We start from the raw sequence: 14,023 nt of genomic DNA on the forward strand, positions 1-14,023 counted from the left end.
GACCCAGGGAAAGTTAGACTATGCCTTGTCTGGGCTGTAGTTCCTGTGTTTCTCTGTATGCCCCATCTGCATGCCTGCATCATATTGAGCTGAGACCTGTGCCCACACTATTTTCCACCTGAGCAAACTGGAAGGGAAGCGCAATAAATTTCAGAATCCTCTGGATTTCAATAAACAAGAGATCAAGACTGCAGTACCAGGGTAGACAGACACTTTGTTGATGTCATCTACCTGGACTTGTGCAAAGCATTTGACATTGTCCCACACGACATCCTTGGTCTCTAAATTGAAGAGACATCAATTTGATGGGTGGACCACTCGGTGGATAAAGAACTGGCTGGATGGCCGCACACAAAGAGTTGTGGTCAATGGCTCGGTGTCCAGCTGGAGATCAGTAACGAGTGGTGTCCCTCAGGGATCGGTGTTGGGACCAGTCCTGTTCAACATCTGTGTCGGTGACATGGACAGTGGGATTGAGTGCACTCTCAGCAAGTTTGCCGATGACACCAAGTTCAGTTGATACGCTGGAGGGAAGAAATGCCATCCAGAGGGACCTTGACATGCTTGTGAGGTGGGCTGATGCCAACCTGATGAAGTTTAACTATGCCAAGTGCAAGGTCCTACACCTGGGTTGGAGCAATCCCAGGCACAGCTACAGGTTGGGCAGAGAAGAGATTCAGAGGAGCCCTGCAGAGAAGGACTTGGGGGTGTTGGTCAATGAGAAAATGAACATGAGCCGGCTTCAGTGTGTGCTCGCAGCCCAGAAAGCCAACCATGTCCTGGGCTGCATCAAAAGGAGCGTGACCAGCAGGTCGAAGGAGGTGATCCTGCCCCTCTACTCTGCTCTCGTGAGACCTCACTTGGAGTCTTGTGTGCAGTTCTGGTGTCCTCAACATGAAAAGGACATGGAACTGTTGGAACAAGTGCAGAGGAGGGCCACGAGGATGATCAGGGGACAGGAGCACCTCCCGTATGGAGACAGGCTGAGAAAGTTGGGGCTGTTCATCCTGGAGAAGAGAAAGCTGCATGGAGACCTCATAGCAGCCTTCCACTATCTGAAGGGGGCCTGCAAGGATGCTGGGGAGGGACTCTTCGTCAGGGACTGTAGTGACAGAACAAGGGGTAACGGGTTGTAGGAGTTTAAGCCCAAGCCATAAATTAGAACCACGCAATCTACTTCCCCCCCAAAACTTTCTTCCCCCTGCTCCTGGAGGAATGGGGAGGAGAATCAAAAGAATGCATCTCCCACGGGTTGAGATAAGAACAGTTTAAAAACTAAGGTATAACACAAATCACTGCTGCTACCACTAATAGTAATAATGATAAAGGAAATAACAAGGAAGAGAATACAACTGCTCACCAACCGATACCTCACCCCACCCAGCAGTGCTGTAGCCCTCCCGAGTAACTCTCAGTTACATCCTGGGCATGACGTGCTGTGGTATGGAATACCTCTTTGGCTAGTTTGGGTCAGGTGTCCTGTCCCTGCTTCCTCCCGGCTTCCCCTCCTCCCTGGCAGAGCATGAGACTCACAAAGTCCTTGGTCAGAGTAAACATTCTGATCAGCAACTGAAAACATCGATTTTATCAGTATTATTCCCAGGCCAAAAGTCTAAACCACAGCACTGCACCAGCTACTAAGAAGGAGAAAAAAACCTGACTGCTACTGCTAAACCAGGACACAGGTTATAACTTAAACAGGGGAAGTTTAGATTGGATCTAAGGAAGAAATTCTTTACTGAGAGGGTGGTGAAGCACTGGAATGGGTTGCCCAGGGAGGTTGTGAGTGCTCCATCCTTGGCGGTGTTCAAAGCCAGGTTGGGTGAGGCCTTGGGTGACATGGTTTAGTGTGAGGTGTCTCTGCCCATGACAGAGGGGTTGGAACTACATGATCTTAAGTTCCTTTCCAACCCCAACTATTCTATGGTTGATTATGGATAGGAGGTAAATAAGTGTAAGTGTCTAAATGTGGAAGTATCCTATGTCATTTTGTACTCTCTAAAACGTAGGAACTTAGCAACAATGTTAACTGATCAGGTGAGAAGTCCTTGTTTTGCAGTATGTTTCGTATCTAGGCTTAGGAAGATAAAGTGAAATTTAAAGCAAGAGAAGTTAATTTACAAACCATAGTGAAGAGCAGCATAATCATTGCTGCATTTCACTAATCATTCATATTCAGTATTATATGGTGGTAGTGAGGAGGAACACAACCTCCATTCTGGAGAAAACTATTGTCTTCTTGATCTCCCTTTTTTGTTTTGGTTGGTTGGTTGGTTGATTTTTTTACACTGGTATCTCTGTTCTCTAGGTGTTTATATCAAATGGACTAAAGTACAGAAGAATTAATTGACCTGGTTACCAGACACTGAGTCCTCTTCACCCACCGTGACATCAAAGCCAAAGTTTTTTCCCACTGGCTAGCTTTGTCTCAGCATCAAAGCACAGAAGGTTTTATTATCGCCTGTGATTGACTGGGAACATCTGACCTATTCTGGTGGAAATTATCTGCACTAGGAAGCCGTAGCATGTTAATAAGTTTCCAGCCCTCATTAGAATCACAGGTGCTAAAGTTAAAAAATATAAAGCTACATATATGGCAAACATATTTTCTGACCAATGTAAAAATGTCTAAGAAATTGTGAGGAATGTTAAAGCTCCAGGGAGCAATTCCAAAAAAATACAAATTGCCTGTTCCTCTCAGCAAGGGCCCTTGATCGTAGTTCAGATGCTGCTATCATGAACTTCATGATTCCTCAACATGCAAAAGAGAAGGCCAAAACCCACACCATTTTCTGTGCGTCAAGTCTTGTACTGTTGGCCCAGCTGAGTCTGTGTCATTTATTCCACTTCCTCATGTTACTGAAGAAGTAGGTAGGACTCAGAAAGTTTTCATGCCTATCTCAAGGACTTCAGATGAATTCACACAAGCATCTCATGCACCTGAAGACTATTTTATATCGATTTTGTTTATTAACTTTTCTCTACTTTTGCAATTTTTTCATAATTCATTTATTCTTTGGACATGAGTATTTGTTAGCTTATATCTCCATACTCAAGATTTTGATGCTGAGTGTGAGGTTTTCTTAAGAGCAAAGATCTCCTAAAACCAACAGTTTTTAACTACAAGCATTATTCATTTTTCCAAATTTGAGGTTTAATTTCTGTAAAACAAAATAAACATTTAATGACGAAAACAAAATAACTGGGAAGACTAGGTAATGGTAAAAACTTTATGCAAAGGCTTCTACTCATTTAGAATAGGTAAAGATTTACTTTCTTTCACAGAACCAGGCAGATGCAACAATGATACTGTCAACTCAAATGTAACCCACCAGTGAAAACACACGTATATGTAAAACACGTGAGCATGAAGATAATGTTATGATTTTTTTTCCATAAGCAGCTTCTTGCAGAAATAGTCTAAAAATGCATCTCAGGCCTGAAGTTCATTGCCTAAATTTAGGTTTTTCTCTGTAGATTACTGTAGTCAAAGGAGATAGGCAGAGAGCTTGGACAGATATCTCTCTGAGGAAAAGACAAATCACACTTTGGCAGTGTCTGCTAGTACTTCTTTACTAGATTTTGGTTAGCAAAATTGTTTTGTATAGAAAAAATGTGGACTTGAGAATATTTACCCTACAGTACTAGGAAATCTATATGACGTTTTCCTTTAAGGTACTTTAAAACTTTCGGGCTTGACTAAACATTCAAAAAGCAATAAATTTTTCTTTCTTCAAGATAATTATTGATGTACTAGATGTAGTGTTTATCTGCTGTCTGTGAGTTCTGTCATAGATTGTCTCTTGGAGAGGCAATCTAGGCTTGGGCAAATAAAGTTTCATTTGCAGTGGTGATTTTGAGGACAGACTGTCTCTTGGACTGTTGTTACTGAAACAGTTGTCTGCTTTCCAATTGTCATAGCAGCAACAGTCTGGAAAAGTCTCCAGAGTGTTGTTGAGCCCAAGATCAGAATTTGCATTCCTGGCCGAACTATATGACACCATAAAACTCAGAGGAAGCCATCCAAAGGCGTAAGTAGTTTAGGACAGTTTTGAATTTTCTTGGCCTTAAGGTTCTGGCTGTGACCACTGTTAGACAAGTGCAAAGCTGGCTAAAATGTACCTTTTCCCCATGTTTTCCTTTGTCTCAAATCCCATCTATATGCCTAGTTAGGAAGCACTTCTTGTGTTTGAAATTTAATTTTCTTTGCAGTTAATTGTGGATGTGAACTCACCATCCCTGGATTTTCTTAACAATTGTCAGTTCAGGAAATTCCAGAGATGCAAGGCAAGGTTTGCAAAATAAAGATGCCTTTTGGCTTACCTTTCTGCTCCCTATTAATGTATCTTGCTTCATGAACAAGTGTATTTGCCAATAAAAAGCTTCACAATCTATCTTTTGATTTATGTGAAGTTCTGACAGAATTTCTCTTGGAAAAATGCCTGTCATTTGACGTCAGAGTTCTTAATACATTTGCTTTTCATCTAGCAGTTGGGTTAAGCAAGCTACCATCCGCTGACGCCTCTGCTTCCCCCCATCACATTTCTTGAATGTTTGATTCAATGATACAGTCTTGAGGTTCCTTTCTCAAAGGAATGGCATTCACAGCAGGACGTGGGAAATCCAACTCAAGGGTACAAATATGGTCTTTCCAACTCATCTCTTTTAATGGAGTAGTGAATATTTCTGGGAGCTTTTAAAAAACCGTCTTTTCCACACTAATATAGTTCTGTTGACTCCTCCAAAATCCTTCCAGTATGGGCTTTTCTCATGGGCTATACATCCGTATTCTTTTCAGAAGGGGTGTTTACATTCTCAGTGGTAATTACGGCAGACATTTAACCAAAGACCCATAGAATGAGATGGAGATGTTTACTGCTTCCCATTGATTCTATGAAAGGTAGATGCCTACATCTTGTCCTTAAGAGCTCTAATCATAATTGAGGCCAAGTCAGTCCCTCTGTTGATCCTCAACTTACATGTGTTTCAGGTGTTCCAGCTTCCCTGTCCTAAAACAGAACAGAACGCCATGTTCTGTATGCAGACATCACAAATATAGCAGTTAGATATATTTTCATTGCATATGTAAAAGTCCAGAAACAAAGTAGTTCACGTGGCAAATGCACAGAGATGCAATACGCTGGGTATATCCTTTCTAAAGAATAGAGGGATTCTCAACTGAAATCAGTTACACCTACAAAACTAAATGAAGCCTGTCTCATTCTTGCCTAAACTTCATCTCCTCTAGTGGAACATGGAGGTCATTTGGCCCCAGATACATTGTAAGAAGCACAGTCTTGTAAGTATGAAATAAGAAGTGTCAAATCTGAATTACAGTTTCTTTGTGGCCAAATCACCACCAGAGAGAATTAAAGAAATAGAGTTCAGGGTTTATCACTTCCAGTCCCCTTCTCTGAGGTAGTGTCAAACACAGCCAGATCAATCCAACATGTTCATGCTGAAAAATGTCTGCTGAAGGAAATTTCGTTTATTCCACTTGCCTGCTGAGTCTGCAGATAAAAATGTCCAGACTAACTAGACTATCTATACTCTGCACAGTACAGCCCTTACTGCACTATATAGCAATACTGTCATCAGCACCACATAAACAAAGAAATTTACCTTTTCTGTCTAACATGAGGCTAATTAATGCAATCTGACATCCACCTACATCTATATATAAACACATTTGGTTTCAACACATAAAAAGTGTGATCCTACTCCAAAAAAGGGCAAATACATAAGGCTATCATATATGAGACAGCTAAATTAATATTTTGCTATCCTCAGAGCTGGTATGACCTCAGTTGGAAAACAATTTTCAGTTTTAGAGAATAAGACTTTGGAAGGGATGCAGATATGTGAAAAGAGTGCAGAGCAGATCCAGAGCAACACAAAGATACAGGTTTTTTTATATATGTTGAAAATTTATGAATAAGCATACATATGGGTGTGTGGAACAGCCACTGAAAATAAGCTCCCCTAATGACACTTAAGATTTCTAAGACCTTCTAGAAAAACTTTGTTAAATACTTTTTCCTAGTTTCCTTCAAACCTTTGTTATGGCTACAGTTTATGCAGTAGAAAATCCCTTGTGTGAATTTGTTCATGGGCAAAAATGCCTCTTTCTTGCTTCTAGGATCCCATCATTATTCAGATGATTTCTTTAATATTATAGAGCTGAGGAGCTGCTTTCTGGTATCTATTGCCTTTATAAAGTTAATTAATCCTTAAACTGCAAAAAAGCTTTAAAAATGCAAGTATGTTTTAGCTATATATGATTTCTCCCACTAGTGCTTCCTTTTATTTAAGGTAACTAAAGAGTATTTTTTATCACTTTTCCCACAAACATTTGTTTTGAAAGATCTCATTATTTTAGTTCTAATAATCTAAACAAATAACAATGAGCACAAGTGGGAGCAATTTCTTTATTTGCACTTGTCACTGGAAAATTAGGGAAAAGAAACTCTGCAGAGTTAGCAAGTTATTGGTAAGCTGCTGCTGAGCACAACCTGTTAAGAAGAAAATGTGCGTCCTTTAGATATTTAGGCACTATTTCACGCACATAGGAAAAAACAGCACAGGCTGCAGAAGTGTCAGCTATAACTTGTGGTTCTGGTAGCATGAAGAATTATATAAGCAGACTTTTAGCCAGTTACCAAGGCTCTTTGCAGGTTAAAAATACCTCTACACTTTTTTGCTACATGGCTGAGAAAATAACATATTCATAAAGTATTTAGGGGTTTTGCCACTCTCTCATCAACAAGATAATTCATGAGTTTGAGTCTCAGCGTACTCTTTCTGTAAATATGCTGGAAAAGCACAAACTTAATGTTGACTAGAGTAGTTGCAGGGATTTTTTGTTTCTTTTGTGCCTGTGTGTCAATACAACTAGGTAATGTTCAGCTGTTCCTTAAGTGCCCTTGGCTGCTGAAGGAATAAAGCATCAACCATAATCATGTCATTACCTTTTGTAAGGCTGCATGGTAAGTGAAGGCTGCAGTAGGTTAAACCCACACTAGATCTTTAGGAAGCATAAAGGAGTACAATCTAAGACATATATTTGTGACACTGGTAGAAATGTAAACTGTCCGTTGAATTTGATGTTAGAAAAGAAGCTTCAGATTTTGCAGTTTATTTTTATTATCATTTAATGACCAACAGTGTGTGTCTTTAAATTCCAGGAATAGGTCATTTAGTATGCTGAAAGACACGTGACAGTAATTCAAGAATGTAGAACTCTTTTCAACTGTCTTTATGAAAAGTTTTGAAAGCAATATAGAAAACCAGTGCCTCCTTTGCTGCTGTCTGTTTCTCATACTCTCACAAACTCATAATTTCGTTTCTGGCTGCATCTCCACACTATGGTGCACTGGCACGTTGTCAGCCTGGTATGCATAGTTTCAAAGTGCAAATCTGGCACAGGAAAATGTGTTCTAGAGTTCATTTGATTGCACTGCCCAAGCCACTATCGAATGACAGTTTCAGTGCTAAAACTGAGACTAGCAACTTGTGCTCAAGCTGTCCTGGAGATGGAGGGGTCACTGCCTTCCTTTAAAGATTGTGCAAGTACAGATTCATCTTCCTCTTTAAAATCCTTCTCTGACAAACTTTTCTGAAGGGCAACCCCTTCTCTGGCATGCTTTCTGGGAGCTCTGGGGGTGTGTGAGGAACAGCAGCCGTAGGGAGAGGAGGGAGGTCTGGAAATACCATTAAGACAGACAGCAAGCTGACTCCAAGTGAGCTGGGGGCCAGCGTACATGTCAACCAAGAATAGGTGATTAACCACAAGGCAGTGCTTCCACTCTGCTGCTGCTTTATATGGAAAATATCACACTGATTTTCTGAAGGAAGAAAGAAAGAAAAAAAAATAAAAGAGAAGGTAGTTCAAATGCTTTTAAAGCATCAGAGATATTAGCTGATTAAATGACAAAATTGGAGACATTAACTAATGGTGATTGTCTCCTTTTTCATGTTCATATAATTGCCATAAACAAATTATATACATGGAAAGAAATCTGCTGGTAAAGTGGAGGGACAGCATCAAACTGTCTACACTTTCTGTGTAACTCAATGAATTCTGGGGTTCTCTGACCCCTATGCTTTTGCTGTGCAGACAATGCATGTCAGCATGTGCCATTACATTAAGTTTGCTTGTTCCTTTTCTGAGAGGAAAAGAAGTACAATAATGGAGGATTTTCTTTTTCATGGTCCTTCACTCTTATAGACTGTATGGTACAGAGCTGGAACTAATGTCAGCCGGGAGATGAAAGACATGGTCCCTGTTTAAGCCAGAGGCCCATTGCACTGCACTTCTGAAGGAATAAGGTCAATATGAGATGTAAAGAAACAACAAACCAGAGTGCTTCCTCGCATGAGACATCACCTGCTTCTGTTCTCAGAAGAAGCACAAAAAAGAAAGATGTGGTTAAAGCAACTCCTTGCTAATCAGGCAGTTTGCTGCCATGCCAAAGATAGGAGGTCTGAGGCACATCTGGATAAAGGAGCCAACATCATGCAGTGGAGCTGTTGAAGCTGAGCAGCTTCAATTCTGAGGTGGACTTCAATACTGATGGACTAATGGCAGGCAGCTGGCACCATTGAACCTGCAGTGCCAAGGGCAGGATTGAATGAGATAGATAAGACCTCAATCATCATCTGTTTTGATATATAATTGTTCCAGATTTTCTGGGGTTTCTGGAGTGGATACAGTACCCTTCCATACCTTCGCAGAAGCATAACAAATGTCTGACAGGGGCAAACCAGTGGTGCATTGAAGGAACAACTCTCTCTCTGGCAGGAAGGGAGCACACAAATTTGGCTACTGTCTGCGGTGCATTCCCTGGCAGCTCTCAGCACCCACTGTCACTGGCTGCAGTGATAGGGATATCACATTCCCATTGGTATCTCTCAGCCTGACACCCAAAAACCTACTCACTTATTTTTTGAACCTTCTGAAAGGCCTTACTCTGTTCCTCTGTGCCAATAAACCAGTGTACTACATACAGCTGGAAAGTTCAGAGGTCTTAAGATTACTGCTTGCCCACCTGAAATTGATGTTACAACACACTGCCCTTCAAGGAATGTCATGTCCTGTATATGGTGTATATCAATCAAGGAAAGGCTATAGATAGCATAAAGCTTTTTTAAGTAAGTAATACATTAATGAACACTGAAATCTTCTTTCTACTATTTTGATGCTAATAGTTACAAAGATTCTGGCTTTTGGACAAGTCCTTGAGTAGTTAAACTTACCTTCCCTGGCCTAAATGCAGACTCAGAACAAATTCTACAGGAGCATGTCTCATACATCACCTCTGCTTTCCCAGTCAGAAAACTTTCAGGAAAGAGAGTGGAATAGGGAACTAGGCAATGATCTTCAGCAGGGACCTTTAGGCCCTGCTGCATTGTAGGTTTCATGTTCAGCATGAAAAACCTTGCACCATATTCTTTTCCTGTATTTCTTCACCTCCTACACTTTCCACTGTCTTCCATCCAATGAAGCACTCTGAAGGTGATTCACTGCTTTGTCTTGCAATATAAACTACAAAACTGAAAGCAAATTAGTTAATTAACTGAAACTGGTTATTTGAAGCTAATCTGCTCACATGTTCTGCCTATCAGCCATATCTTTGTCTTATGCTTTTTTAATTTCATATTAGAGAATTAGCTTTTCAGAGTAGAAACTCTTATCTTCATTTGTCTAGTACACACATCGATCCTTTTCTTGGCTTGGCACTTGTCATTTACATAGTGAACATGAAAAATAAATGAAAACAAAGAGAACAAATGCTGCAGGCAAAATGAGGTAGAGTCCAGCTCATAGACAAAAATATCTGCCATTACTCCAACTAGATATGGGAATGTCATCTGTTTTCTCAGAGGTGTACAAGCACATGTCTGCAATTCAAAGATGTATGACTAGCATATGTGCATGTTTCTCTTTAGACCTGGTTAAGATCTAAAGAGTCCGAGGCTTGGACTTGATTTCTACATCGCACATCTTTATCTCTTCATTATAGCAATACTTGCTGTCAAACTGCAATGATTTAAATGTTAGTCATATTTAGTATCATCTGTGCTATATATTATACTGCCTCAGAATTTCCAAAAACTAATCTTTGTATTAAAAAAAAAAAAAAGTAATCAACTTTTTAAAAAACTGGTGCAGACACTGATATATGTAGTCAAATGTGCTCACTCCCTAAAAACACACTCCCGTGAGTGGAGAACACCAAAACACGTGTTTTCTCCAGGGAGTGCAGCACAACTGTAATATTCATTTACTTTTGTGATTTTTCTCAGGTCGTATGTCTTTCCATGAGCCGATGTGGTAAGAATGTACTATGGAGTCACCAGTTTCTTTGACAAATCGGAGAGAGCAGTTTACTGACACCTGTGCCATTTTTGGGTCACTCGCTGTCCACTGGTTTGGAAAATCTGAAGACATCTCTGCCTCGGATGAGTGTTCCTAGGCTACACAGCCACTAACGCATGTCCTGTGACTAAAAAGCTTAGTCAAGACTGGATGGATCTTCAGCACAGACACCCTCCTGGCTGGGAATCTAAACTTCATTTCTGGAAAACAAATTGATGTTTTGAAAAGGCTTTTTTGGGGGGATGAAAAGCCAAACTCTCTGTTTCCAGTACAGCAACATGTCCGTGTTTCTGAAATGCAGTGTGCTCTCCAAGCTCCCTCGCTCTACGACAGCCTGCTGAGGAACACTGGAGCCCAGGAGCTGGTGAACTACCCTGGAGGCTGGCTGCTTGCATCTGCCTGGGGGTGTCTTAGGCAAAGAGCCCAACTGTCAGACTCTTGTCACATGAGCTGTCAAGAAGCCATGGAGCCAGGTGGTCATGAATCCCCATTTCCCTGTGGGAAAACTGTCTGTCACAGATTTTCCTAGTATATTATCCTAGAACAAAAAATCCTCCAGGTTTTATGCTGAGATAAGAAAGGGACAAAGTGTTTTTTTACTGTCCAGAGGCCAGCTTCAGCAGTAGAGGAAAGGAAAAAAATAGCTACAGCACTACGCTACTGAGTCACAAATGCAGGAGTACATGCAGAAATCTTTCTATTACCCTTACTGAAAAGATAATACAACTGATAAGCAAGTATTTTAGAATTGATGAGTTTTGTTCAGTACAGTTGCTGGAGCCACCATTTGTCTAGTTGGTGGCTGTGAGTAAAGTTTGGAATTTTCTGAAAGCTTTCAAATTGAAGAGGTCTTCCTTTTCAAATGTAAAGTCATTAGTCTGCTTTCAAAACACTTTCTTGCTTATGGAGCATTCAGACTACCTTTGGAGGTAGTGGAAAGCAAAATTGTTACTACTGACTTTAATCATTACTTCCTCAGTATTAATAATATTATTCTCTTGTAAATAGGAGAGTGTCAAGAGAAGGCATTAAAAAGACAGAACCACAGAATAATTTATACAGGACCCAGAAGTGACTTCTGATCAGGGCAGCTTTGAAGGTAGGTCTAGTTAGTTGAAACAGGTTGTTCAGTCGCCTCCAATTGCATTTCAATTGCCTTTGAGGATGTAGGTTTTACAGTCCCTCTGGGTGACCCATTTCAGTTCTTGAACTGCTTTATTCTGAAAATTTCTTTCCTAATAGCTAACTGAATTTTGCAACTTGTGGCCATTGTCCCTCATTATTTTGCTGTGCATGTTCAAGAAGAGTCTGGTTTCATCTTCTCTATAACCTCCCACTAGATAGATGGAGTCAGCATTAAGATTCCTCCTTTAATATTTTTTTCCCCAAAGAAACACAAACCCAGCTCTTTCAATCTTTTTGAATGTGTCATGTGCCTCCTAATTTTCAGTGACTTTGCCCTGTATCCTCCAGTTTGTCAGTGTCTTTCTCGTACTGAGGAGTCCAAACCTGGACACTTGCAGATGTAGTTCACAAGGGCTGAATAGAGGGGAAACAAACAATCATCTTTCTTATGTGCTAGCTGCACTTTTGATAGCATAGCTCAATATGATATTAGCCTTCAGTGCTGAATTTATGTTTGACTTGTTGACTGCCAGGAACCCAGGCTGACTTCTGCAGAGGTGCTTTTTTTTTCCTGTCAGTCCCCAGCCTGCACTGCTGCATGCAATCATTTTATCTCAGATGCAAGACTTTGTAGTTACCTCTTTTTGACCACATGAGGTTCTTGTCTTTCCATTTCTCCAGCCTGTCCTGGTCTGCCTGAATAACTGCCCTGGCCTCCTTCATGGCTAGCTGCTCGCTAAGATGTAGTATTGCCCACAGAGTTGCAGATGGCGTATTACACCCCTGTAGCCACTTAACAGTATCAGCCTCTGGGGAACACCATCTGGGACTGGCTTCTGGTTAGACTTCATATTGCAAAACCCTTTGTGTCTATCAAGTACTCATACACCAGCATGTAGGAAGTTTAGTGTTGGGGATATCTGTCCCCAACAGAAACTGATTAAAATATTTTTTTCCCAATTCCTCGCTGATTCCTGTTCCTGAAAATATTACCCACTCATAACAAGTAACCCTCCAGTTCAACAGACTCTTTTGACATATGGTTTTGAACATTCCTCTTATCTGACCTTAATCTTTCCTATTTTACTAGCAGAACCAAAGCCCAGGAACCATGTAAAATGCAGTTATCTGCTATGAGATAGCAGTGGGCACATCCACACATCTGGCTGCTTGCAAACTCACAAAGTCTCTTAGAGGCTTGCATTTGTTCTGTTGATTTAAGCATGAATGGCAAATAGTAACAAAAGGCATTATACTATATTGTATTCTCAAATGCTAAATATATATATGGATTTCATTGGGTTTTCATTAGTTCAGTGGAAAACCCATCTGTGAACTCCAGTGAACACAATGCAGTAACATGGAATCCAAATAGAACATCTGCTAATCTCTAGAGAAAGTTCAAACAAAAACTAGCCTGTGACTGATATTGGAAAAATAAAATTTTAAAGTGAAGAAAAAGCACTTTTCTAATTCATGACTCAATAAAAACCACCCTGTTCATTAACACACACTCAGCACAATAGAAATTCTACAGTACTTGTTTAGCTCCTTTTTTGGGAATAAGGTCTAAGTATTTGTCATGGTTTAAGCCCAGGCCATAAATTAGAACCACCCAGAAAAAGGGAAGCTGGTGGTGAGAGAGCCGGCAAGTACAGCAGCATCCCGGCAGGACCCATCAGTAAACAAGGCATACCGCTTTTCACTTTCTGATAGTTTATTATATGGTGGGGCCTCTTCAGCATGCATCACCTCCTCCTCTGGTGACATTCCAATCTTTGCCCTCTGGCCAATCCATGATGACTTCTAGAATGCCTGGACGACTGGGATTTCCTATTCAAGCTCGTTGTGTAATTAGTGCAGCCCATTTACCCCATGTAGCATCGGTTGCATGATGTGTAGAGGAGACCCTGCCTTTGAACATCCAGCCCAGAACGGGCAACCTGGGTGCCAGGAGGAGCTGTGCTTCAGTGCCAATCACCTCCAAAGCAGCTCGAACCCCTTCATAGGCTGCCAGTATCTCTTTCTCAGTTGGGGTATAGCTGGCCTCAGATCCTTTGTATCCCCGACTCCAAAAGCTGAGGGGTCGACCTCGAGTCTCCCCTGGAGCTTTCTGCCAGAGGCTCCAGGTAGGACCATTCTCCCCAGCTGCGGTGTACAGTACATTTTTTACATCTGGCCCAGTCCGGACTGGTCCAAGGGCTACTGCATGAACTATCTCACGTTTAATTTGCTCAAAGGCTTGTTGTTGCTCAGGGCCCCATTTAAAATCGTTCTTCTTCCGGGTCACATGATAGAGAGGGCTTACAATCGAACTGTAATTTGGGATGTGCATTCTCCAGAACCCCACAGCACCCAAGAAAGCTTGTGTTTCTTTCTTATTAGTTGGTGGAGACATTGCTGTTATTTTGTTGATCACATCTGTAGGGATCTGGCAACGTCCATCTTGCCATTTTATTCCCAAAAATTGAATCTCCTGTGCAGGTCCCTTGACCTTACTCCGTTTTATGGCAAAACCAG

This window comes from Psittacula echo, assembly GCF_963264785.1.
Source record: "Psittacula echo genome assembly, chromosome: 4".
Taxonomy (NCBI): Eukaryota; Metazoa; Chordata; class Aves; order Psittaciformes; family Psittacidae; genus Psittacula; species Psittacula echo.